Consider the following 21608-nt stretch of genomic DNA (forward strand, 5'->3'; position numbering starts at 1 on the left):
TTGCGTCTGTAACAAAGCGAAGATATTAAAAGTGCTTTTGATTAAATGTGACTTTATTTACCAAGGTAAACGTACTTGCTTAATAGCGGTACATATACTAAAATTGGAACAGTACAGAGAAGATTAGCATGGCTCCTGCGCAAGGATGACACGCAAAATCATGAAGCGTTCTATATTTTTATTACCGTTGAAAAAGAATTTTTTTAATTTGAAAAAACAAATCTGTGATTTCTAAATGAAAATTTAACTAAGATTAGGCGATAATCGTTACAGCATAATATAAAAAAACAAACTAGATTTATTTGATAAATAAAATATGGTTTAAAATTCTTTGATAATAAATAAGTTAAAAAAAAATTTAAACAAAAATGTATTATTAAAATTGTACAAAAAAGCTATAAGTAAAAATATTGAAAAAAATTATATCAAACAAAACAGATACTAAGACAATAACAATTTTATTGACATCACATGATAAAGAAAAAAATGAGTTTTAATAATAAAAACAATAAAATTCCTCCAAACACTTGTGATGGTCGCAAGTATAGAATTTTCGTCTGTAACAAACCGAAGATATTAAAAGTGCTTTTAATTAAATGTGACTTTATTTACCAAGGTAAACGTACTTGTTTAATAGCGGTACATATACTAAAATTGGAGCGATACAGAGAAGATTAGCTTGGCCCCTGCGCAAAGATGACACACAAATTCGTGAAGCGTTCCATATTTTTATTACCGTTGAAAAAGAGTTTTTTTAATTTAAAAAACAAATCTGTGATTTCTAAATGAAAATTTAACCAAGTTTAGGCGATAATCGTTACAACATAATATAAAAGCACACTACATTTATTTGATAAATAAAATATGGTTTAAAATTCTTTGATAATAAATAAGTTAAAAAAAAATTTAAACAAAAATGTATTATTAAAGTTGTACAAAAAAAGCTATAAGTAAAAAAATTGAAAAAATTATATAAAACAAAACAGATACTAAATCAATAACAATTTTATTGACATCACATGATAAAGAAAAAAATGAGTTTTAATAATAAAAACAATAAAATTCCTCCAAACACTTGTGATGGTCGCAAGTATAGAATTTGCGTCTGTAACAAAGCGAAGATATTAAAAGTGCTTTTGATTAAATGTGACTTTATTTACCAAGATAAACGTACTTGCTTAATAGCGGTACATATACTAAAATTGGAACAGTACAGAGAAGATTAGCATGGCTCCTGCGCAAAGATGACACGCAAAATCATGAAGCGTTCTATAATTTTATTACCGTTGAAAAAGAATTTTTTTAATTTGAAAAAAACAAATCTGTGATTTCTAAATGAAAATTTAACTAAGATTAGGCGATAATCGTTACAGCCTAATATAAAAAAACAAACTAGATTTATTTGATAAATAAAATAGGGTTTAAAATTCTTTGATATTAAATAAGTTAAAAAAAATTTAAACAAAAATGTATTATTAAAATTGTACAAAAAAAGCTATAAGTAAAAAAATTAAAAAAATTTATATAAAACAAAACAGATACTAAGACAATAACAATTTTATTGACATCACATGATAAAGAAAAAAATGAGTTTTAATAATAAAAACAATAAAATTCCTCCAAACATTTGTGATGGTCGCAAGTATAGAATTTGCGTCTGTAACAAAGCGAAGATTTTAAAAGTGCTTTTGATTAAATGTGACTTTATTTACCAAGGTAAACGTACTTGCTTAATAGCGGTACATATACTGAAATTGGAACGATACAGAGAAGATTAGCATGGCCCCTGCGCAAGGATGACACGCAAAATCGTGAAGCGTTCCATATTTTTATCAACGATGAAAGAGAGTTTTTTTAATTTAAAAAAACAAATCTGTGATTTCTAAATGAAAATTTAACTAGTTTAGGCGATAATCGTTACAGCATAATATAAAAGCAAACTAGATTTATTTGATGAATAAAATATGGTTTAAAATTATTTGATATTAAATAAGTTAAAAAAAATTGAAACAAAAATGTATTATTAAAATTGTACAAAAAAGCTATAAGTAAAAAAATTGAAAAAATTATATAAAACAAAACAGATACTAAATCAATAACAATTTTATTGACATCACATGATAAAGAAAAAAATGAGTTTTAATAATAAAAACAATAAAATTCCTCCAAACACTTGTGATGGTCGCAAGTATAGAATTTGCGTCTGTAACAAAGCGAAGATATTAAAAGTGCTTTTGATTAAATGTGACTTTATTTACCAAGATAAACGTACTTGCTTAATAGCGGTACATATACTAAAATTGGAACAGTTCAGAGAAGATTAGCATGGCTCCTGCGCAAAGATGACACGCAAAATCATGAAGCGTTCTATAATTTTATTACCGTTGAAAAAGAATTTTTTTAATTTGAAAAAAACAAATCTGTGATTTCTAAATGAAAATTTAACTAAGATTAGGCGATAATCGTTACAGCATAATATAAAAAAACAAACTAGATTTATTTGATAAATAAAATATGGTTTAAAATTCTTTGATATTAAATAAGTTAAAAAAAATTTAAACAAAAATGTATTATTAAAATTGTACAAAAAAAGCTATAAGTAAAAAAATTAAAAAAATTTATATAAAACAAAACAGATACTAAGACAATAACAATTTTATTGACATCACATGATAAAGAAAAAAATGAGTTTTAATAATAAAAACAATAAAATTCCTCCAAACATTTGTGATGGTCGCAAGTATAGAATTTGCGTCTGTAACAAAGCGAAGATTTTAAAAGTGCTTTTGATTAAATGTGACATTATTTACCAAGGTAAACGTACTTGCTTAATAGCGGTACATATACTAAAATTGGAACAGTACAGAGAAGATTAGCATGGCTCCTGCGCAAAGATGACACGCAAAATCATGAAGCGTTCTATAATTTTATTACCGTTGAAAAAAAATTTTTTTAATTTGAAAAAACAAATCTGTGATTTCTAAATGAAAATTTAACTAAGATTAGGCGATAATCGTTACAGCATAATATAAAAAACAAACTAGATTTATTTGATAAATAAAATATGGTTTAAAATTCTTTGATATAAAATAAGTTAAAAAAAAATTTAAACAAAAATGTATTATTAAAATTGTACAAAAAAAGCTATAAGTAAAAAAATTAAAAAAATTTATATAAAACAAAACAGATACTAAGACAATAACAATTTTATTGACATCACATGATAAAGAAACAAGTGAGTTTTAATAATAAAAACAATAAAATTCCTCCAAACATTTGTGATGGTCGCAAGTATAGAATTTTCGTGTGTAACAAAGCGAAGATATTAAAAGTGCTTTTGATTAAATGTGACTTTATTTACCAAAGTAAACGTACTTGCTTAATAGCGGTACATATACTAAAATTCGAACGATACAGAGAAGATTAGCATGGCCCCTGCGCAAGGATCACACGCAAAATCGTGAAGCGTTCCATATATTTATTACCGTTGAAAAAGAGTTTTTTTAATTTAAAAAACAAATCTGTGATTTCTAAATGAAAGTTTAACTAGTTTAGGCGATAATCGATACAGCATAATATAAAAGCAAACTAGATTTATTTGATAAATAAATTATGGTTTAAAATTATTTGATATTAAATAAGTTAAAAAAAAATTTAAACAAAAATGTATTATTAAAATTGTACAAAAAAGCTATAAGTAAAAATATTGAAAAAAATTATATCAAACAAAACAGATACTAAGACAATAACAATTTTATTGACATCACATGATAAAGAAAAAAATGAGTTTTAATAATAAAAACAATAAAATTCCTCCAAACACTTGTGATGGTCGCAAGTATAGAATTTTTGTCTGTAACAAACCGAAGATATTAAAAGTGCTTTTGATTAAATGTGACTTTATTTACCAAGGTAAACGTACTTGCTTAATAGCGGTACATATACTAAAATTGGAACAGTACAGAGAAGATTAGCATGGCTCCTGCGCAAGGATGACACGCAAAATCATGAAGCGTTCTATATTTTTATTACCGTTGAAAAAGAATTTTTTTAATTTGAAAAAACAAATCTGTGATTTCTAAATGAAAATTTAACTAAGATTAGGCGATAATCGTTACAGCATAATATAAAAAAACAAACTATAGCATGGCTCCTGCGCAAGGATGACACGCAAAATCATGAAGCGTTCTATATTTTTATTACCGTTGAAAAAGAATTTTTTTAATTTGAAAAAACAAATCTGTGATTTCTAAATGAAAATTTAACTAAGATTAGGCGATAATCGTTACAGCATAATATAAAAAAACAAACTAGATTTATTTGATAAATAAAATATGGTTTAAAATTATTTGATAATAAATAAGTTAAAAAAAAATTTAAACAAAAATGTATTATTAAAATTGTACAAAAAAAGCTATAAGTAAAAAAATTGAAAAAATTTATATAAAACAAAACAGATACTAAGACAATAACAATTTTATTGACATCACATGATAAAGAAAAAAATGAGTTTTAATAATAAAAACAATAAAATTCCTCCAAACATTTGTGATGGTCGCAAGTATAGAATTTTCGTGTGTAACAAAGCGAAGATATTAAAAGTGCTTTTGATTAAATGTGACTTTATTTACCAAAGTAAACGTACTTGCTTAATAGCGGTACATATGCTAAAATTGGAACGATACAGAGAAGATTAGCATGGCACCTGCGCAAGGATGACACGCAAAATCGTGAAGCGTTCCATATATTTATTACCGTTGAAAAAGAGTTTTTTTAATTTAAAAAACAAATCTGTGATTTCTAAATGAAAGTTTAACTAGTTTAGGCGATAATCGATACAGCATAATATAAAAGCAAACTAGATTTATTTGATAAATAAAATATGGTTTAAAATTCTTTGATAATAAATAAGTTAAAAAAAAATTTAAACAAAAATGTATTATTAAAATTGTACAAAAAAGCTATAAGTAAAAATATTGAAAAAAATTATATCAAACAAAACAGATACTAAGACAATAACAATTTTATTGACATCACATGATAAAGAAAAAAATGAGTTTTAATAATAAAAACAATAAAATTCCTCCAAACACTTGTGATGGTCGCAAGTATAGAATTTTTGTCTGTAACAAACCGAAGATATTAAAAGTGCTTTTGATTAAATGTGACTTTATTTACCAAGGTAAACGTACTTGCTTAATAGCGGTACATATACTAAAATTGGAGCGATACAGAGAAGATTAGCTTGGCCCCTGCGCAAAGATGACACGCAAATTCGTGAAGCGTTCCATATTTTTATTACCGTTGAAAAAGAGTTTTTTTAATTTAAAAAACAAATCTGTGATTTCTAAATGAAAATTTAACCAAGTTTAGGCGATAATCGTTACAACATAATATAAAAGCACACTACATTTATTTGATAAATAAAATATGGTTTAAAATTCTTTGATAATAAATAAGTTAAAAAAAAATTTAAACAAAAATGTATTATTAAAGTTGTACAAAAAAAGCTATAAGTAAAAAAATTGAAAAAATTATATAAAACAAAACAGATACTAAATCAATAACAATTTTATTGACATCACATGATAAAGAAAAAAATGAGTTTTAATAATAAAAACAATAAAATTCCTCCAAACACTTGTGATGGTCGCAAGTATAGAATTTGCGTCTGTAACAAAGCGAAGATATTAAAAGTGCTTTTGATTAAATGTGACTTTATTTACCAAGATAAACGTACTTGCTTAATAGCGGTACATATACTAAAATTGGAACAGTACAGAGAAGATTAGCATGGCTCCTGCGCAAAGATGACACGCAAAATCATGAAGCGTTCTATAATTTTATTACCGTTGAAAAAAAATTTTTTTAATTTGAAAAAACAAATCTGTGATTTCTAAATGAAAATTTAACTAAGATTAGGCGATAATCGTTACAGCATAATATAAAAAAACAAACTAGATTTATTTGATAAATAAAATATGGTTTAAAATTCTTTGATATAAAATAAGTTAAAAAAAAATTTAAACAAAAATGTATTATTAAAATTGTACAAAAAAAGCTATAAGTAAAAAAATTAAAAAAATTTATATAAAACAAAACAGATACTAAGACAATAACAATTTTATTGACATCACATGATAAAGAAACAAGTGAGTTTTAATAATAAAAACAATAAAATTCCTCCAAACATTTGTGATGGTCGCAAGTATAGAATTTTCGTGTGTAACAAAGCGAAGATATTAAAAGTGCTTTTGATTAAATGTGACTTTATTTACCAAAGTAAACGTACTTGCTTAATAGCGGTACATATACTAAAATTCGAACGATACAGAGAAGATTAGCATGGCCCCTGCGCAAGGATCACACGCAAAATCGTGAAGCGTTCCATATATTTATTACCGTTGAAAAAGAGTTTTTTTAATTTAAAAAACAAATCTGTGATTTCTAAATGAAAGTTTAACTAGTTTAGGCGATAATCGATACAGCATAATATAAAAGCAAACTAGATTTATTTGATAAATAAATTATGGTTTAAAATTATTTGATATTAAATAAGTTAAAAAAAAATTTAAACAAAAATGTATTATTAAAATTGTACAAAAAAGCTATAAGTAAAAATATTGAAAAAAATTATATCAAACAAAACAGATACTAAGACAATAACAATTTTATTGACATCACATGATAAAGAAAAAAATGAGTTTTAATATTAAAAACAATAAAATTCCTCCAAACACTTGTGATGGTCGCAAGTATAGAAATTTTGTTTGTAACAAAGCGAAGATATTAAAAGTGCTTTTGATTAAATGTGACTTTATTTACCAAGGTAAACGTACTTGCTTAATAGCGGTACATATACTAAAATTGTAACAATACAGAGAAGATTAGCATGGCCCCTGCGCAAAGATGACACCCAAAATCACAAAGCGTTCTATATTTTTATTACCGTTGAAAAAGAGTTTTTTTAATTTGAAAAAACAAATCTGTGATTTCTAAATGAAAATTTAACTAAGATTAGGCGATAATCGTTACAGCATAATATAAAAAAACAAACTAGATTTATTTGATAATTAAAATATGGTTTAAAATTCTTTGATAATAAATAAGTTAAAAAAAAATTTAAACAAAAATGTAATATTAAAATTGTACAAAAAAAGCTATAAGTAAAAAAATTGAATAAAATTATATAAAACAAAACAGATACTAAATCAATAACAATTTTATTGACATCACATGATAAAGAAAAAAATGAGTTTTAATAATAAAAACAATAAAATTCCACCAAACACTTGTGATGGTCGCAAGTATAGAATTTGCGTCTGTAACAAAGCGAAGATATTAAAAGTGCTTTTGATTAAATGTGACTTTATTTACCAAGGTAAACGTACTTGCTTAATAGCGGTACATATACTAAAATTGGAACAGTACAGAGAAGATTAGCATGGCTCCTGCGCAAGGATGACACGCAAAATCATGAAGCGTTCTATATTTTTATTACCGTTGAAAAAGAATTTTTTTAATTTGAAAAAACAAATCTGTGATTTCTAAATGAAAATTTAACTAAGATTAGGCGATAATCGTTACAGCATAATATAAAAAAACAAACTAGATTTATTTGATAAATAAAATATGGTTTAAAATTCTTTGATAATAAATAAGTTAAAAAAAAATTTAAACAAAAATGTATTATTAAAATTGTACAAAAAAGCTATAAGTAAAAATATTGAAAAAAATTATATCAAACAAAACAGATACTAAGACAATAACAATTTTATTGACATCACATGATAAAGAAAAAAATGAGTTTTAATAATAAAAACAATAAAATTCCTCCAAACACTTGTGATGGTCGCAAGTATAGAATTTTCGTCTGTAACAAACCGAAGATATTAAAAGTGCTTTTAATTAAATGTGACTTTATTTACCAAGGTAAACGTACTTGTTTAATAGCGGTACATATACTAAAATTGGAGCGATACAGAGAAGATTAGCTTGGCCCCTGCGCAAAGATGACACACAAATTCGTGAAGCGTTCCATATTTTTATTACCGTTGAAAAAGAGTTTTTTTAATTTAAAAAACAAATCTGTGATTTCTAAATGAAAATTTAACCAAGTTTAGGCGATAATCGTTACAACATAATATAAAAGCACACTACATTTATTTGATAAATAAAATATGGTTTAAAATTCTTTGATAATAAATAAGTTAAAAAAAAATTTAAACAAAAATGTATTATTAAAGTTGTACAAAAAAAGCTATAAGTAAAAAAATTGAAAAAATTATATAAAACAAAACAGATACTAAATCAATAACAATTTTATTGACATCACATGATAAAGAAAAAAATGAGTTTTAATAATAAAAACAATAAAATTCCTCCAAACACTTGTGATGGTCGCAAGTATAGAATTTGCGTCTGTAACAAAGCGAAGATATTAAAAGTGCTTTTGATTAAATGTGACTTTATTTACCAAGATAAACGTACTTGCTTAATAGCGGTACATATACTAAAATTGGAACAGTACAGAGAAGATTAGCATGGCTCCTGCGCAAAGATGACACGCAAAATCATGAAGCGTTCTATAATTTTATTACCGTTGAAAAAGAATTTTTTTAATTTGAAAAAAACAAATCTGTGATTTCTAAATGAAAATTTAACTAAGATTAGGCGATAATCGTTACAGCATAATATAAAAAAACAAACTAGATTTATTTGATAAATAAAATATGGTTTAAAATTCTTTGATATTAAATAAGTTAAAAAAAATTTAAACAAAAATGTATTATTAAAATTGTACAAAAAAAGCTATAAGTAAAAAAATTAAAAAAATTTATATAAAACAAAACAGATACTAAGACAATAACAATTTTATTGACATCACATGATAAAGAAAAAAATGAGTTTTAATAATAAAAACAATAAAATTCCTCCAAACATTTGTGATGGTCGCAAGTATAGAATTTGCGTCTGTAACAAAGCGAAGATATTAAAAGTGCTTTTGATTAAATGTGACTTTATTTACCAAGATAAACGTACTTGCTTAATAGCGGTACATATACTAAAATTGGAACAGTTCAGAGAAGATTAGCATGGCTCCTGCGCAAAGATGACACGCAAAATCATGAAGCGTTCTATAATTTTATTACCGTTGAAAAAGAATTTTTTTAATTTGAAAAAAACAAATCTGTGATTTCTAAATGAAAATTTAACTAAGATTAGGCGATAATCGTTACAGCATAATATAAAAAAACAAACTAGATTTATTTGATAAATAAAATATGGTTTAAAATTCTTTGATATTAAATAAGTTAAAAAAAATTTAAACAAAAATGTATTATTAAAATTGTACAAAAAAAGCTATAAGTAAAAAAATTAAAAAAATTTATATAAAACAAAACAGATACTAAGACAATAACAATTTTATTGACATCACATGATAAAGAAAAAAATGAGTTTTAATAATAAAAACAATAAAATTCCTCCAAACATTTGTGATGGTCGCAAGTATAGAATTTGCGTCTGTAACAAAGCGAAGATTTTAAAAGTGCTTTTGATTAAATGTGACATTATTTACCAAGGTAAACGTACTTGCTTAATAGCGGTACATATACTAAAATTGGAACAGTACAGAGAAGATTAGCATGGCTCCTGCGCAAAGATGACACGCAAAATCATGAAGCGTTCTATAATTTTATTACCGTTGAAAAAAAATTTTTTTAATTTGAAAAAACAAATCTGTGATTTCTAAATGAAAATTTAACTAAGATTAGGCGATAATCGTTACAGCATAATATAAAAAAACAAACTAGATTTATTTGATAAATAAAATATGGTTTAAAATTCTTTGATATAAAATAAGTTAAAAAAAAATTTAAACAAAAATGTATTATTAAAATTGTACAAAAAAAGCTATAAGTAAAAAAATTAAAAAAATTTATATAAAACAAAACAGATACTAAGACAATAACAATTTTATTGACATCACATGATAAAGAAACAAGTGAGTTTTAATAATAAAAACAATAAAATTCCTCCAAACATTTGTGATGGTCGCAAGTATAGAATTTTCGTGTGTAACAAAGCGAAGATATTAAAAGTGCTTTTGATTAAATGTGACTTTATTTACCAAAGTAAACGTACTTGCTTAATAGCGGTACATATACTAAAATTCGAACGATACAGAGAAGATTAGCATGGCCCCTGCGCAAGGATCACACGCAAAATCGTGAAGCGTTCCATATATTTATTACCGTTGAAAAAGAGTTTTTTTAATTTAAAAAACAAATCTGTGATTTCTAAATGAAAGTTTAACTAGTTTAGGCGATAATCGATACAGCATAATATAAAAGCAAACTAGATTTATTTGATAAATAAATTATGGTTTAAAATTATTTGATATTAAATAAGTTAAAAAAAAATTTAAACAAAAATGTATTATTAAAATTGTACAAAAAAGCTATAAGTAAAAATATTGAAAAAAATTATATCAAACAAAACAGATACTAAGACAATAACAATTTTATTGACATCACATGATAAAGAAAAAAATGAGTTTTAATAATAAAAACAATAAAATTCCTCCAAACACTTGTGATGGTCGCAAGTATAGAATTTTTGTCTGTAACAAACCGAAGATATTAAAAGTGCTTTTGATTAAATGTGACTTTATTTACCAAGGTAAACGTACTTGCTTAATAGCGGTACATATACTAAAATTGGAACAGTACAGAGAAGATTAGCATGGCTCCTGCGCAAGGATGACACGCAAAATCATGAAGCGTTCTATATTTTTATTACCGTTGAAAAAGAATTTTTTTAATTTGAAAAAACAAATCTGTGATTTCTAAATGAAAATTTAACTAAGATTAGGCGATAATCGTTACAGCATAATATAAAAAAACAAACTATAGCATGGCTCCTGCGCAAGGATGACACGCAAAATCATGAAGCGTTCTATATTTTTATTACCGTTGAAAAAGAATTTTTTTAATTTGAAAAAACAAATCTGTGATTTCTAAATGAAAATTTAACTAAGATTAGGCGATAATCGTTACAGCATAATATAAAAAAACAAACTAGATTTATTTGATAAATAAAATATGGTTTAAAATTATTTGATAATAAATAAGTTAAAAAAAAATTTAAACAAAAATGTATTATTAAAATTGTACAAAAAAAGCTATAAGTAAAAAAATTGAAAAAATTTATATAAAACAAAACAGATACTAAGACAATAACAATTTTATTGACATCACATGATAAAGAAAAAAATGAGTTTTAATAATAAAAACAATAAAATTCCTCCAAACATTTGTGATGGTCGCAAGTATAGAATTTTCGTGTGTAACAAAGCGAAGATATTAAAAGTGCTTTTGATTAAATGTGACTTTATTTACCAAAGTAAACGTACTTGCTTAATAGCGGTACATATGCTAAAATTGGAACGATACAGAGAAGATTAGCATGGCCCCTGCGCAAGGATGACACGCAAAATCGTGAAGCGTTCCATATATTTATTACCGTTGAAAAAGAGTTTTTTTAATTTAAAAAACAAATCTGTGATTTCTAAATGAAAGTTTAACTAGTTTAGGCGATAATCGATACAGCATAATATAAAAGCAAACTAGATTTATTTGATAAATAAAATATGGTTTAAAATTATTTGATATTAAATAAGTTAAAAAAAATTGAAACAAAAATGTATTATTAAAATTGTACAAAAAAGCTATAAGTAAAAAAATTGAAAAAATTATATAAAACAAAACAGATACTAAATCAATAACAATTTTATTGACATCACATGATAAAGAAAAAAATGAGTTTTAATAATAAAAACAATAAAATTCCTCCAAACACTTGTGATGGTCGCAAGTATAGAATTTGCGTCTGTAACAAAGCGAAGATATTAAAAGTGCTTTTGATTAAATGTGACTTTATTTACCAAGATAAACGTACTTGCTTAATAGCGGTACATATACTAAAATTGGAACAGTTCAGAGAAGATTAGCATGGCTCCTGCGCAAAGATGACACGCAAAATCATGAAGCGTTCTATAATTTTATTACCGTTGAAAAAGAATTTTTTTAATTTGAAAAAAACAAATCTGTGATTTCTAAATGAAAATTTAACTAAGATTAGGCGATAATCGTTACAGCATAATATAAAAAAACAAACTAGATTTATTTGATAAATAAAATATGGTTTAAAATTCTTTGATATTAAATAAGTTAAAAAAAATTTAAACAAAAATGTATTATTAAAATTGTACAAAAAAAGCTATAAGTAAAAAAATTAAAAAAATTTATATAAAACAAAACAGATACTAAGACAATAACAATTTTATTGACATCACATGATAAAGAAAAAAATGAGTTTTAATAATAAAAACAATAAAATTCCTCCAAACATTTGTGATGGTCGCAAGTATAGAATTTGCGTCTGTAACAAAGCGAAGATTTTAAAAGTGCTTTTGATTAAATGTGACATTATTTACCAAGGTAAACGTACTTGCTTAATAGCGGTACATATACTAAAATTGGAACAGTACAGAGAAGATCAGCATGGCTCCTGCGCAAAGATGACACGCAAAATCATGAAGCGTTCTATAATTTTATTACCGTTGAAAAAAAATTTTTTTAATTTGAAAAAACAAATCTGTGATTTCTAAATGAAAATTTAACTAAGATTAGGCGATAATCGTTACAGCATAATATAAAAAAACAAACTAGATTTATTTGATAAATAAAATATGGTTTAAAATTCTTTGATATAAAATAAGTTAAAAAAAAATTTAAACAAAAATGTATTATTAAAATTGTACAAAAAAAGCTATAAGTAAAAAAATTAAAAAAATTTATATAAAACAAAACAGATACTAAGACAATAACAATTTTATTGACATCACATGATAAAGAAACAAGTGAGTTTTAATAATAAAAACAATAAAATTCCTCCAAACATTTGTGATGGTCGCAAGTATAGAATTTTCGTGTGTAACAAAGCGAAGATATTAAAAGTGCTTTTGATTAAATGTGACTTTATTTACCAAAGTAAACGTACTTGCTTAATAGCGGTACATATACTAAAATTCGAACGATACAGAGAAGATTAGCATGGCCCCTGCGCAAGGATCACACGCAAAATCGTGAAGCGTTCCATATATTTATTACCGTTGAAAAAGAGTTTTTTTAATTTAAAAAACAAATCTGTGATTTCTAAATGAAAGTTTAACTAGTTTAGGCGATAATCGATACAGCATAATATAAAAGCAAACTAGATTTATTTGATAAATAAATTATGGTTTAAAATTATTTGATATTAAATAAGTTAAAAAAAAATTTAAACAAAAATGTATTATTAAAATTGTACAAAAAAGCTATAAGTAAAAATATTGAAAAAAATTATATCAAACAAAACAGATACTAAGACAATAACAATTTTATTGACATCACATGATAAAGAAAAAAATGAGTTTTAATAATAAAAACAATAAAATTCCTCCAAACACTTGTGATGGTCGCAAGTATAGAATTTTTGTCTGTAACAAACCGAAGATATTAAAAGTGCTTTTGATTAAATGTGACTTTATTTACCAAGGTAAACGTACTTGCTTAATAGCGGTACATATACTAAAATTGGAACAGTACAGAGAAGATTAGCATGGCTCCTGCGCAAGGATGACACGCAAAATCATGAAGCGTTCTATATTTTTATTACCGTTGAAAAAGAATTTTTTTAATTTGAAAAAACAAATCTGTGATTTCTAAATGAAAATTTAACTAAGATTAGGCGATAATCGTTACAGCATAATATAAAAAAACAAACTATAGCATGGCTCCTGCGCAAGGATGACACGCAAAATCATGAAGCGTTCTATATTTTTATTACCGTTGAAAAAGAATTTTTTTAATTTGAAAAAACAAATCTGTGATTTCTAAATGAAAATTTAACTAAGATTAGGCGATAATCGTTACAGCATAATATAAAAAAACAAACTAGATTTATTTGATAAATAAAATATGGTTTAAAATTATTTGATAATAAATAAGTTAAAAAAAAATTTAAACAAAAATGTATTATTAAAATTGTACAAAAAAAGCTATAAGTAAAAAAATTGAAAAAATTTATATAAAACAAAACAGATACTAAGACAATAACAATTTTATTGACATCACATGATAAAGAAAAAAATGAGTTTTAATAATAAAAACAATAAAATTCCTCCAAACATTTGTGATGGTCGCAAGTATAGAATTTTCGTGTGTAACAAAGCGAAGATATTAAAAGTGCTTTTGATTAAATGTGACTTTATTTACCAAAGTAAACGTACTTGCTTAATAGCGGTACATATGCTAAAATTGGAACGATACAGAGAAGATTAGCATGGCCCCTGCGCAAGGATGACACGCAAAATCGTGAAGCGTTCCATATATTTATTACCGTTGAAAAAGAGTTTTTTTAATTTAAAAAACAAATCTGTGATTTCTAAATGAAAGTTTAACTAGTTTAGGCGATAATCGATACAGCATAATATAAAAGCAAACTAGATTTATTTGATAAATAAAATATGGTTTAAAATTCTTTGATAATAAATAAGTTAAAAAAAAATTTAAACAAAAATGTATTATTAAAATTGTACAAAAAAGCTATAAGTAAAAATATTGAAAAAAATTATATCAAACAAAACAGATACTAAGACAATAACAATTTTATTGACATCACATGATAAAGAAAAAAATGAGTTTTAATAATAAAAACAATAAAATTCCTCCAAACACTTGTGATGGTCGCAAGTATAGAATTTTTGTCTGTAACAAACCGAAGATATTAAAAGTGCTTTTGATTAAATGTGACTTTATTTACCAAGGTAAACGTACTTGCTTAATAGCGGTACATATACTAAAATTGGAGCGATACAGAGAAGATTAGCTTGGCCCCTGCGCAAAGATGACACGCAAATTCGTGAAGCGTTCCATATTTTTATTACCGTTGAAAAAGAGTTTTTTTAATTTAAAAAACAAATCTGTGATTTCTAAATGAAAATTTAACCAAGTTTAGGCGATAATCGTTACAACATAATATAAAAGCACACTACATTTATTTGATAAATAAAATATGGTTTAAAATTCTTTGATAATAAATAAGTTAAAAAAAAATTTAAACAAAAATGTATTATTAAAGTTGTACAAAAAAAGCTATAAGTAAAAAAATTGAAAAAATTATATAAAACAAAACAGATACTAAATCAATAACAATTTTATTGACATCACATGATAAAGAAAAAAATGAGTTTTAATAATAAAAACAATAAAATTCCTCCAAACACTTGTGATGGTCGCAAGTATAGAATTTGCGTCTGTAACAAAGCGAAGATATTAAAAGTGCTTTTGATTAAATGTGACTTTATTTACCAAGATAAACGTACTTGCTTAATAGCGGTACATATACTAAAATTGGAACAGTACAGAGAAGATTAGCATGGCTCCTGCGCAAAGATGACACGCAAAATCATGAAGCGTTCTATAATTTTATTACCGTTGAAAAAAAATTTTTTTAATTTGAAAAAACAAATCTGTGATTTCTAAATGAAAATTTAACTAAGATTAGGCGATAATCGTTACAGCATAATATAAAAAAACAAACTAGATTTATTTGATAAATAAAATATGGTTTAAAATTCTTTGATATAAAATAAGTTAAAAAAAAATTTAAACAAAAATGTATTATTAAAATTGTACAAAAAAAGCTATAAGTAAAAAAATTAAAAAAATTTATATAAAACAAAACAGATACTAAGACAATAACAATTTTATTGACATCACATGATAAAGAAACAAGTGAGTTTTAATAATAAAAACAATAAAATTCCTCCAAACATTTGTGATGGTCGCAAGTATAGAATTTTCGTGTGTAACAAAGCGAAGATATTAAAAGTGCTTTTGATTAAATGTGACTTTATTTACCAAGGTAAACGTACTTGCTTAATAGCGGTACATATACTAAAATTGTAACAATACAGAGAAGATTAGCATGGCCCCTGCGCAAAGATGACACCCAAAATCATGAAGCGTTCTATATTTTTATTACCGTTGAAAAAGAGTTTTTTTAATTTGAAAAAACAAATCTGTGATTTCTAAATGAAAATTTAACTAAGATTAGGCGATAATCGTTACAGCATAATATAAAAAAACAAACTAGATTTATTTGATAATTAAAATATGGTTTAAAATTCTTTGATAATAAATAAGTTAAAAAAAAATTTAAACAAAAATGTAATATTAAAATTGTACAAAAAAAGCTATAAGTAAAAAAATTGAATAAAATTATATAAAACAAAACAGATACTAAATCAATAACAATTTTATTGACATCACATGATAAAGAAAAAAATGAGTTTTAATAATAAAAACAATAAAATTCCACCAAACACTTGTGATGGTCGCAAGTATAGAATTTGCGTCTGTAACAAAGCGAAGATATTAAAAGTGCTTTTGATTAAATGTGACTTTATTTACCAAGGTAAACGTACTTGCTTAATAGCGGTACATATACTAAAATTGGAACAGTACAGAGAAGATTAGCATGGCTCCTGCGCAAGGATGACACGCAAAATCATGAAGCGTTCTATATTTTTATTACCGTTGAAAAAGAATTTTTTTAATTTGAAAAAACAAATCTGTGATTTCTAAATGAAAATTTAACTAAGATTAGGCGATAATCGTTACAGCATAATATAAAAAAACAAACTAGATTTATTTGATAAATAAAATATGGTTTAAAATTCTTTGATAATAAATAAGTTAAAAAAAAATTTAAACAAAAATGTATTATTAAAATTGTACAAAAAAGCTATAAGTAAAAATATTGAAAAAAATTATATCAAACAAAACAGATACTAAGACAATAACAATTTTATTGACATCACATGATAAAGAAAAAAATGAGTTTTAATAATAAAAACAATAAAATTCCTCCAAACACTTGTGATGGTCGCAAGTATAGAATTTTCGTCTGTAACAAACCGAAGATATTAAAAGTGCTTTTAATTAAATGTGACTTTATTTACCAAGGTAAACGTACTTGTTTAATAGCGGTACATATACTAAAATTGGAGCGATACAGAGAAGATTAGCTTGGCCCCTGCGCAAAGATGACACACAAATTCGTGAAGCGTTCCATATTTTTATTACCGTTGAAAAAGAGTTTTTTTAATTTAAAAAACAAATCTGTGATTTCTAAATGAAAATTTAACCAAGTTTAGGCGATAATCGTTACAACATAATATAAAAGCACACTACATTTATTTGATAAATAAAATATGGTTTAAAATTCTTTGATAATAAATAAGTTAAAAAAAAATTTAAACAAAAATGTATTATTAAAGTTGTACAAAAAAAGCTATAAGTAAAAAAATTGAAAAAATTATATAAAACAAAACAGATACTAAATCAATAACAATTTTATTGACATCACATGATAAAGAAAAAAATGAGTTTTAATAATAAAAACAATAAAATTCCTCCAAACACTTGTGATGGTCGCAAGTATAGAATTTGCGTCTGTAACAAAGCGAAGATATTAAAAGTGCTTTTGATTAAATGTGACTTTATTTACCAAGATAAACGTACTTGCTTAATAGCGGTACATATACTAAAATTGGAACAGTACAGAGAAGATTAGCATGGCTCCTGCGCAAAGATGACACGCAAAATCATGAAGCGTTCTATAATTTTATTACCGTTGAAAAAGAATTTTTTTAATTTGAAAAAAACAAATCTGTGATTTCTAAATGAAAATTTAACTAAGATTAGGCGATAATCGTTACAGCATAATATAAAAAAACAAACTAGATTTATTTGATAAATAAAATATGGTTTAAAATTCTTTGATATTAAATAAGTTAAAAAAAATTTAAACAAAAATGTATTATTAAAATTGTACAAAAAAAGCTATAAGTAAAAAAATTAAAAAAATTTATATAAAACAAAACAGATACTAAGACAATAACAATTTTATTGACATCACATGATAAAGAAAAAAATGAGTTTTAATAATAAAAACAATAAAATTCCTCCAAACATTTGTGATGGTCGCAAGTATAGAATTTGCGTCTGTAACAAAGCGAAGATTTTAAAAGTGCTTTTGATTAAATGTGACTTTATTTACCAAGGTAAACGTACTTGCTTAATAGCGGTACATATACTGAAATTGGAACGATACAGAGAAGATTAGCATGGCCCCTGCGCAAGGATGACACGCAAAATCGTGAAGCGTTCCATATTTTTATCAACGATGAAAGAGAGTTTTTTTAATTTAAAAAAACAAATCTGTGATTTCTAAATGAAAATTTAACTAGTTTAGGCGATAATCGTTACAGCATAATATAAAAGCAAACTAGATTTATTTGATGAATAAAATATGGTTTAAAATTATTTGATATTAAATAAGTTAAAAAAAATTGAAACAAAAATGTATTATTAAAATTGTACAAAAAAGCTATAAGTAAAAAAATTGAAAAAATTATATAAAACAAAACAGATACTAAATCAATAACAATTTTATTGACATCACATGATAAAGAAAAAAATGAGTTTTAATAATAAAAACAATAAAATTCCTCCAAACACTTGTGATGGTCGCAAGTATAGAATTTGCGTCTGTAACAAAGCGAAGATATTAAAAGTGCTTTTGATTAAATGTGACTTTATTTACCAAGATAAACGTACTTGCTTAATAGCGGTACATATACTAAAATTGGAACAGTACAGAGAAGATTAGCATGGCTCCTGCGCAAAGATGACACGCAAAATCATGAAGCGTTCTATAATTTTATTACCGTTGAAAAAGAATTTTTTTAATTTGAAAAAAACAAATCTGTGATTTCTAAATGAAAATTTAACTAAGATTAGGCGATAATCGTTACAGCATAATATAAAAAAACAAACTAGATTTATTTGATAAATAAAATATGGTTTAAAATTCTTTGATATTAAATAAGTTAAAAAAAATTTAAACAAAAATGTATTATTAAAATTGTACAAAAAAAGCTATAAGTAAAAAAATTAAAAAAATTTATATAAAACAAAACAGATACTAAGACAATAACAATTTTATTGACATCACATGATAAAGAAAAAAATGAGTTTTAATAATAAAAACAATAAAATTCCTCCAAACATTTGTGATGGTCGCAAGTATAGAATTTGCGTCTGTAACAAAGCGAAGATTTTAAAAGTGCTTTTGATTAAATGTGACTTTATTTACCAAGGTAAACGTACTTGCTTAATAGCGGTACATATACTGAAATTGGAACGATACAAAGAAGATTAGCATGGCCCCTGCGCAAGGATGACACGCAAAATCGTGAAGCGTTCCATATTTTTATCAACGATGAAAGAGAGTTTTTTTAATTTAAAAAAACAAATCTGTGATTTCTAAATGAAAATTTAACTAGTTTAGGCGATAATCGTTACAGCATAATATAAAAGCAAACTAGATTTATTTGATGAATAAAATATGGTTTAAAATTATTTGATATTAAATAAGTTAAAAAAAATTGAAACAAAAATGTATTATTAAAATTGTACAAAAAAGCTATAAGTAAAAAAATTGAAAAAATTATATAAAACAAAACAGATACTAAATCAATAACAATTTTATTGACATCACATGATAAAGAAAAAAATGAGTTTTAATAATAAAAACAATAAAATTCCTCCAAACACTTGTGATGGTCGCAAGTATAGAATTTGCGTCTGTAACAAAGCGAAGATATTAAAAGTGCTTTTGATTAAATGTGACTTTATTTACCAAGATAAACGTACTTGCTTAATAGCGGTACATATACTAAAATTGGAACAGTTCAGAGAAGATTAGCATGGCTCCTGCGCAAAGATGACACGCAAAATCATGAAGCGTTCTATAATTTTATTACCGTTGAAAAAGAATTTTTTTAATTTGAAAAAAACAAATCTGTGATTTCTAAATGAAAATTTAACTAAGATTAGGCGATAATCGTTACAGCATAATATAAAAAAACAAACTAGATTTATTTGATAAATAAAATATGGTTTAAAATTCTTTGATATTAAATAAGTTAAAAAAAATTTAAACAAAAATGTATTATTAAAATTGTACAAAAAAAGCTATAAGTAAAAAAATTAAAAAAATTTATATAAAACAAAACAGATACTAAGACAATAACAATTTTATTGACATCACATGATAAAGAAAAAAATGAGTTTTAATAATAAAAACAATAAAATTCCTCCAAACATTTGTGATGGTCGCAAGTATAGAATTTGCGTCTGTAACAAAGCGAAGATTTTAAAAGTGCTTTTGATTAAATGTGACATTATTTACCAAGGTAAACGTACTTGCTTAATAGCGGTACATATACTGAAATTGGAACGATACAGAGAAGATTAGCATGGCCCCTGCGCAAGGATGACACGCAAAATCGTGAAGCGTTCCATATTTTTATCAACGATGAAAGAGAGTTTTTTTAATTTAAAAAAACAAATCTGTGATTTCTAAATGAAAATTTAACTAGTTTAGGCGATAATCGTTACAGCATAATATAAAAGCAAACTAGATTTATTTGATGAATAAAATATGGTTTAAAATTATTTGATATTAAATAAGTTAAAAAAAATTGAAACAAAAATGTATTATTAAAATTGTACAAAAAAGCTATAAGTAAAAAAATTGAAAAAATTATATAAAACAAAACAAAGACTAAGACAATAACAATTTTATTGACATTACATAATAAAGAAACAAGTGAGTTTTAATAATAAAAACAATAAAATTCCTCCAAACATTTGTGATGGTCGCAAGTATAGAATTTTCGTGTGTAACAAAGCGAAGATATTAAAAGTGCTTTTGATTAAATGTGACTTTATTTACCAAAGTAAACGTACTTGCTTAATAGCGGTACATATACTAAAATTCGAACGATACAGAGAAGATTAGCATGGCCCCTGCGCAAGGATCACACGCAAAATCGTGAAGCGTTCCATATATTTATTACCGTTGAAAAAGAGTTTTTTTAATTTAAAAAACAAATCTGTGATTTCTAAATGAAAGTTTAACTAGTTTAGGCAATAATCGATACAGCATAATATAAAAGCAAACTAGATTTATTTGATAAATAAATTATGGTTTAAAATTATTTGATATTAAATGAGTTAAAAAAAAATTTAAACAAAAATGTATTATTAAAATTGTACAAAAAAAGCTATAAGTAAAAAAATTAAAAAAATTTATATAAAACAAAACAGATACTAAGACAATAACAATTTTATTGACATCACATGATAAAGAAAAAAATGAGTTTTAATAATAAAAACAATAAAATTCCTCCAAACATTTGTGATGGTCGCAAGTATAGAATTTGCGTCTGTAACAAAGCGAAGATTTTAAAAGTGCTTTTGATTAAATGTGACTTTATTTACCAAGGTAAACGTACTTGCTTAATAGCGGTACATATACTGAAATTGGAACGATACAGAGAAGATTAGCATGGCCCCTGCGCAAGGATGACACGCAAAATCGTGAAGCGTTCCATATTTTTATCAACGATGAAAGAGAGTTTTTTTAAT

The 21608-nt window shown here is 24.8% G+C and overlaps 39 non-coding genes and 3 pseudogenes across 39 annotated transcripts; all 42 read left to right on the forward strand.

Moving 5' to 3' along the window:
* Positions 1-71: 71 nt before the first annotated feature.
* On the forward strand, positions 72-180 carry LOC145754083 (U6 spliceosomal RNA). Its single transcript, XR_014283992.1, has one exon. It is a non-coding gene; the product is annotated as a U6 spliceosomal RNA (small nuclear RNA).
* A 442-nt stretch (positions 181-622) lies between these two features.
* Positions 623-731, forward strand: LOC145754157 (U6 spliceosomal RNA). The gene has a single exon (XR_014284062.1). It is a non-coding gene; the product is annotated as a U6 spliceosomal RNA (small nuclear RNA).
* Positions 732-1170: 439 nt separating this feature from the next.
* On the forward strand, positions 1171-1279 carry LOC145754185 (U6 spliceosomal RNA). The gene has a single exon (XR_014284084.1). It is a non-coding gene; the product is annotated as a U6 spliceosomal RNA (small nuclear RNA).
* A 443-nt stretch (positions 1280-1722) lies between these two features.
* On the forward strand, positions 1723-1831 carry LOC145754247 (U6 spliceosomal RNA). Its single transcript, XR_014284126.1, has one exon. It is a non-coding gene; the product is annotated as a U6 spliceosomal RNA (small nuclear RNA).
* Positions 1832-2268: 437 nt separating this feature from the next.
* On the forward strand, positions 2269-2377 carry LOC145754208 (U6 spliceosomal RNA). Its single transcript, XR_014284105.1, has one exon. It is a non-coding gene; the product is annotated as a U6 spliceosomal RNA (small nuclear RNA).
* Positions 2378-2820: 443 nt separating this feature from the next.
* Positions 2821-2929, forward strand: LOC145754187 (U6 spliceosomal RNA). The gene has a single exon (XR_014284086.1). It is a non-coding gene; the product is annotated as a U6 spliceosomal RNA (small nuclear RNA).
* Positions 2930-3371: 442 nt separating this feature from the next.
* On the forward strand, positions 3372-3480 carry LOC145754132 (U6 spliceosomal RNA). Its single transcript, XR_014284039.1, has one exon. It is a non-coding gene; the product is annotated as a U6 spliceosomal RNA (small nuclear RNA).
* Positions 3481-3918: 438 nt separating this feature from the next.
* LOC145754084 (U6 spliceosomal RNA) lies at positions 3919-4027 on the forward strand. The gene has a single exon (XR_014283993.1). It is a non-coding gene; the product is annotated as a U6 spliceosomal RNA (small nuclear RNA).
* Positions 4028-4098: 71 nt separating this feature from the next.
* On the forward strand, positions 4099-4198 carry LOC145754228 (U6 spliceosomal RNA; annotated as a pseudogene).
* Positions 4199-4641: 443 nt separating this feature from the next.
* LOC145754052 (U6 spliceosomal RNA) lies at positions 4642-4750 on the forward strand. Its single transcript, XR_014283962.1, has one exon. It is a non-coding gene; the product is annotated as a U6 spliceosomal RNA (small nuclear RNA).
* A 438-nt stretch (positions 4751-5188) lies between these two features.
* Positions 5189-5297, forward strand: LOC145754153 (U6 spliceosomal RNA). Its single transcript, XR_014284058.1, has one exon. It is a non-coding gene; the product is annotated as a U6 spliceosomal RNA (small nuclear RNA).
* A 439-nt stretch (positions 5298-5736) lies between these two features.
* LOC145754188 (U6 spliceosomal RNA) lies at positions 5737-5845 on the forward strand. The gene has a single exon (XR_014284087.1). It is a non-coding gene; the product is annotated as a U6 spliceosomal RNA (small nuclear RNA).
* Positions 5846-6288: 443 nt separating this feature from the next.
* On the forward strand, positions 6289-6397 carry LOC145754133 (U6 spliceosomal RNA). The gene has a single exon (XR_014284040.1). It is a non-coding gene; the product is annotated as a U6 spliceosomal RNA (small nuclear RNA).
* Positions 6398-6835: 438 nt separating this feature from the next.
* On the forward strand, positions 6836-6944 carry LOC145754121 (U6 spliceosomal RNA). The gene has a single exon (XR_014284028.1). It is a non-coding gene; the product is annotated as a U6 spliceosomal RNA (small nuclear RNA).
* A 443-nt stretch (positions 6945-7387) lies between these two features.
* Positions 7388-7496, forward strand: LOC145754085 (U6 spliceosomal RNA). The gene has a single exon (XR_014283994.1). It is a non-coding gene; the product is annotated as a U6 spliceosomal RNA (small nuclear RNA).
* A 442-nt stretch (positions 7497-7938) lies between these two features.
* On the forward strand, positions 7939-8047 carry LOC145754158 (U6 spliceosomal RNA). Its single transcript, XR_014284063.1, has one exon. It is a non-coding gene; the product is annotated as a U6 spliceosomal RNA (small nuclear RNA).
* Positions 8048-8486: 439 nt separating this feature from the next.
* On the forward strand, positions 8487-8595 carry LOC145754189 (U6 spliceosomal RNA). The gene has a single exon (XR_014284088.1). It is a non-coding gene; the product is annotated as a U6 spliceosomal RNA (small nuclear RNA).
* Positions 8596-9038: 443 nt separating this feature from the next.
* LOC145754209 (U6 spliceosomal RNA) lies at positions 9039-9147 on the forward strand. The gene has a single exon (XR_014284106.1). It is a non-coding gene; the product is annotated as a U6 spliceosomal RNA (small nuclear RNA).
* A 443-nt stretch (positions 9148-9590) lies between these two features.
* Positions 9591-9699, forward strand: LOC145754190 (U6 spliceosomal RNA). Its single transcript, XR_014284089.1, has one exon. It is a non-coding gene; the product is annotated as a U6 spliceosomal RNA (small nuclear RNA).
* Positions 9700-10142: 443 nt separating this feature from the next.
* Positions 10143-10251, forward strand: LOC145754135 (U6 spliceosomal RNA). Its single transcript, XR_014284041.1, has one exon. It is a non-coding gene; the product is annotated as a U6 spliceosomal RNA (small nuclear RNA).
* Positions 10252-10689: 438 nt separating this feature from the next.
* On the forward strand, positions 10690-10798 carry LOC145754086 (U6 spliceosomal RNA). Its single transcript, XR_014283995.1, has one exon. It is a non-coding gene; the product is annotated as a U6 spliceosomal RNA (small nuclear RNA).
* A 71-nt stretch (positions 10799-10869) lies between these two features.
* LOC145754229 (U6 spliceosomal RNA) lies at positions 10870-10969 on the forward strand (annotated as a pseudogene).
* A 443-nt stretch (positions 10970-11412) lies between these two features.
* On the forward strand, positions 11413-11521 carry LOC145754265 (U6 spliceosomal RNA). The gene has a single exon (XR_014284143.1). It is a non-coding gene; the product is annotated as a U6 spliceosomal RNA (small nuclear RNA).
* A 436-nt stretch (positions 11522-11957) lies between these two features.
* Positions 11958-12066, forward strand: LOC145754211 (U6 spliceosomal RNA). Its single transcript, XR_014284108.1, has one exon. It is a non-coding gene; the product is annotated as a U6 spliceosomal RNA (small nuclear RNA).
* A 443-nt stretch (positions 12067-12509) lies between these two features.
* On the forward strand, positions 12510-12618 carry LOC145754207 (U6 spliceosomal RNA). Its single transcript, XR_014284104.1, has one exon. It is a non-coding gene; the product is annotated as a U6 spliceosomal RNA (small nuclear RNA).
* A 443-nt stretch (positions 12619-13061) lies between these two features.
* LOC145754136 (U6 spliceosomal RNA) lies at positions 13062-13170 on the forward strand. Its single transcript, XR_014284042.1, has one exon. It is a non-coding gene; the product is annotated as a U6 spliceosomal RNA (small nuclear RNA).
* A 438-nt stretch (positions 13171-13608) lies between these two features.
* LOC145754087 (U6 spliceosomal RNA) lies at positions 13609-13717 on the forward strand. The gene has a single exon (XR_014283996.1). It is a non-coding gene; the product is annotated as a U6 spliceosomal RNA (small nuclear RNA).
* Positions 13718-13788: 71 nt separating this feature from the next.
* Positions 13789-13888, forward strand: LOC145754230 (U6 spliceosomal RNA; annotated as a pseudogene).
* Positions 13889-14331: 443 nt separating this feature from the next.
* On the forward strand, positions 14332-14440 carry LOC145754266 (U6 spliceosomal RNA). Its single transcript, XR_014284144.1, has one exon. It is a non-coding gene; the product is annotated as a U6 spliceosomal RNA (small nuclear RNA).
* Positions 14441-14878: 438 nt separating this feature from the next.
* LOC145754154 (U6 spliceosomal RNA) lies at positions 14879-14987 on the forward strand. The gene has a single exon (XR_014284059.1). It is a non-coding gene; the product is annotated as a U6 spliceosomal RNA (small nuclear RNA).
* Positions 14988-15426: 439 nt separating this feature from the next.
* Positions 15427-15535, forward strand: LOC145754191 (U6 spliceosomal RNA). The gene has a single exon (XR_014284090.1). It is a non-coding gene; the product is annotated as a U6 spliceosomal RNA (small nuclear RNA).
* A 443-nt stretch (positions 15536-15978) lies between these two features.
* On the forward strand, positions 15979-16087 carry LOC145754071 (U6 spliceosomal RNA). The gene has a single exon (XR_014283980.1). It is a non-coding gene; the product is annotated as a U6 spliceosomal RNA (small nuclear RNA).
* A 443-nt stretch (positions 16088-16530) lies between these two features.
* LOC145754088 (U6 spliceosomal RNA) lies at positions 16531-16639 on the forward strand. The gene has a single exon (XR_014283997.1). It is a non-coding gene; the product is annotated as a U6 spliceosomal RNA (small nuclear RNA).
* A 442-nt stretch (positions 16640-17081) lies between these two features.
* LOC145754159 (U6 spliceosomal RNA) lies at positions 17082-17190 on the forward strand. The gene has a single exon (XR_014284064.1). It is a non-coding gene; the product is annotated as a U6 spliceosomal RNA (small nuclear RNA).
* Positions 17191-17629: 439 nt separating this feature from the next.
* Positions 17630-17738, forward strand: LOC145754192 (U6 spliceosomal RNA). The gene has a single exon (XR_014284091.1). It is a non-coding gene; the product is annotated as a U6 spliceosomal RNA (small nuclear RNA).
* Positions 17739-18181: 443 nt separating this feature from the next.
* LOC145754248 (U6 spliceosomal RNA) lies at positions 18182-18290 on the forward strand. The gene has a single exon (XR_014284127.1). It is a non-coding gene; the product is annotated as a U6 spliceosomal RNA (small nuclear RNA).
* Positions 18291-18727: 437 nt separating this feature from the next.
* LOC145754193 (U6 spliceosomal RNA) lies at positions 18728-18836 on the forward strand. Its single transcript, XR_014284092.1, has one exon. It is a non-coding gene; the product is annotated as a U6 spliceosomal RNA (small nuclear RNA).
* A 443-nt stretch (positions 18837-19279) lies between these two features.
* Positions 19280-19388, forward strand: LOC145754053 (U6 spliceosomal RNA). Its single transcript, XR_014283963.1, has one exon. It is a non-coding gene; the product is annotated as a U6 spliceosomal RNA (small nuclear RNA).
* A 437-nt stretch (positions 19389-19825) lies between these two features.
* Positions 19826-19934, forward strand: LOC145754212 (U6 spliceosomal RNA). Its single transcript, XR_014284109.1, has one exon. It is a non-coding gene; the product is annotated as a U6 spliceosomal RNA (small nuclear RNA).
* A 443-nt stretch (positions 19935-20377) lies between these two features.
* On the forward strand, positions 20378-20486 carry LOC145754249 (U6 spliceosomal RNA). Its single transcript, XR_014284128.1, has one exon. It is a non-coding gene; the product is annotated as a U6 spliceosomal RNA (small nuclear RNA).
* Positions 20487-20923: 437 nt separating this feature from the next.
* On the forward strand, positions 20924-21032 carry LOC145754137 (U6 spliceosomal RNA). The gene has a single exon (XR_014284043.1). It is a non-coding gene; the product is annotated as a U6 spliceosomal RNA (small nuclear RNA).
* Positions 21033-21471: 439 nt separating this feature from the next.
* LOC145754250 (U6 spliceosomal RNA) lies at positions 21472-21580 on the forward strand. The gene has a single exon (XR_014284129.1). It is a non-coding gene; the product is annotated as a U6 spliceosomal RNA (small nuclear RNA).
* The last annotated feature ends 28 nt before the right edge of the window (positions 21581-21608 follow it).

This window comes from Corella eumyota, chromosome 5, assembly GCF_963082875.1.
Source record: "Corella eumyota chromosome 5, kaCorEumy4.1, whole genome shotgun sequence".
NCBI lineage: Eukaryota > Metazoa > Chordata > Ascidiacea > Phlebobranchia > Corellidae > Corella > Corella eumyota.